This window comes from Salvelinus namaycush, unplaced genomic scaffold, assembly GCF_016432855.1.
Source record: "Salvelinus namaycush isolate Seneca unplaced genomic scaffold, SaNama_1.0 Scaffold2167, whole genome shotgun sequence".
Classification (NCBI taxonomy): domain Eukaryota; kingdom Metazoa; phylum Chordata; class Actinopteri; order Salmoniformes; family Salmonidae; genus Salvelinus; species Salvelinus namaycush.
In genome coordinates, this window is record NW_024058972.1 from 1 (window position 1) to 2,500 (window position 2,500).

Below are 2,500 nucleotides of genomic sequence, written 5' to 3' on the forward strand. Positions count from 1 at the left end.
AGATTACCTAGTGACCTCATGGTGGAATGTTATTCATATTTTATCATTATTACCTGGAGTCCTTTCCTGCAGTCAGATTACCTAGTGACCTCATGGTGGAATGTTATTCATATTTTATCATTATTACCTGGAGTCCTTTCCTGCAGTCAGATTACCTGGTGACCTCATGGTGGAATGTTATTCATATTTTATCATTATTACCTGGAGTCCTTTCCTGCAGTCAGATTACCTGGTGACCTCATGGTGGAATGTTATTCATATTTTTTATAATTTCGTAATTAACAAACATTAATTGTTTTTTAAGGCCGAAAATCCGGTGTTTCTACGTCAAATGGTGTTGTTATATTTCAGTCTTCTGTGATGTATATAAAGTGTTATATTGGGATGCAACTCAAAATGTAACACATTTCAACTCCATATCTGACATGGTACAGGTGTCTTCTTGTTTTTAAGCCCATAACCATGTGTGTGAGGTGCATACCTTTGTCTCAAAGTAGATTTGTTTAAGACTTCCAACAAACACTGTGTGACCCTGATTCAGTCCACTGCATTTCAAGGTTAATCATTAAAAACAACACCGTATGAACAACTAGCCGTCTCCAGGACCAGTGATTCAAGTCTGAGGCCTGTCCCAAGTGGCACCCTATTCTCTACGTACTGTAGTACACTACCTTTGACCAGAGCTCTATAACTGTAAAGGTTGTCAATGTAGTTCTCCTCCTCAGACGAGGAGGAGCATGGATCGGACCAAGATGCGGAGTAGGAGGTATTCATGATTTAATGGCAAACCAACAAAACACTACAAATTAACAAAACAACAAACGTGACTAACCTGCAACAGTCCTGTGTGGCCCAAACGCTGACACAAGAACAAACACCCACAAAACACCAGTGAAACCCTGGCTGCCTTAGTATGACTCCCAATCAGAGACAAACGATACACACCTGTCTCTGATTGAGAATCATACCAGGCCGAACACAAAACCCCACATAGAAATAGAAAACATAGACTAACCCACCCAATTCACGCCCTGACCAACTAAAACAAATACATAACAAAGGAAAACAGGTCAGGAACGTGACTATAACACCCTATTCCCTACATACTGTAGTACACTACTTTTGACCAGAGCTCTATAACACCCTATTCCCTACATACTGTAGTACACTACTTTTGACCAGAGCTCTATAACACCCTATTCCCTACATACTGTAGTACACTACTTTAGACCAGAGCTCTATAACACCCTATTCCCTACATACTGTAGTACACTACTTTTGACCAGAGCTCTATAACACCCTATTCCCTACATACTGTAGTGCACTACTTTAGACCAGAGCTCTATAACACCCTATTCCCTACATACTGTAGTACACTACTTTAGACCAGAGCTCTATAACACCCTATTCCCTACATACTGTAGTACACTACTTTTGACCAGAGCTCTATAACACCCTATTCCCTACATAGTACACTACTTTAGACCAGAGCTCTATAACACCCTATTCCCTACATACTGTAGTACACTACTTTGACCAGAGCTCTATAACACCCTATTCCCTACATACTGTAGTACACTACTTTTGACCAGAGCTCTATAACACCCTATTCCCTCCATACTGTAGTGCACTACTTTAGACCAGAGCTCTATAACACCCTATTCCCTACATACTATAGTACACTACTTTGACCAGAGCTCTATAACACCATATTCCCTACATAGTGCACTACTTTGAACAGAGCTCTATTGCACCTTATTGCCTACATAGAGCACTACTTTTGACCAGAGCTCTATAACACCCTATTCCCTACATAGTACACTACTTTAGACCAGAGCTCTATAACACCCTATTCCCTACATAGTACACTACTTTTGACCAGAGCTCTATAACACCCTATTCCCTACATACTGTAGTACACTACTTTAGACCAGAGCTCTATAACACCCTATTCCCTACATACTGTAGTACACTACTTTAGACCAGAGCTCTATAACACCCTATTCCCTACATACTGTAGTGCACTACTTTAGACCAGAGCTCTATAACACCCTATTCCCTACATACTGTAGTACACTACTTTAGACCAGAGCTCTATAACACCCTATTCCCTACATAGTACACTACCTTTGACCAGAGCTCTATAACACCCTATTCCCTACATACTGTAGTACACTACTTTTGACCAGAGCTCTATAACACCCTATTCCCTACATACTGTAGTACACTACTTTAGACCAGAGCTCTATAACACCCTATTCCCTACATAGTGCACTACTTTAGACCAGAGCTCTATAACACCCTATTCCCTACATACTGTAGTACACTACTTTAGACCGGAGCTCTATAACACCCTATTCCCTACATACTGTAGTACACTACTTTAGACCAGAGCTCTATAACACCCTATTCCCTACATACTGTAGTACACTACTTTAGACCAGAGCTCTATAACACCCTATTCCCTACATACTGTAGTACACTACTTTAGACCAGAGCT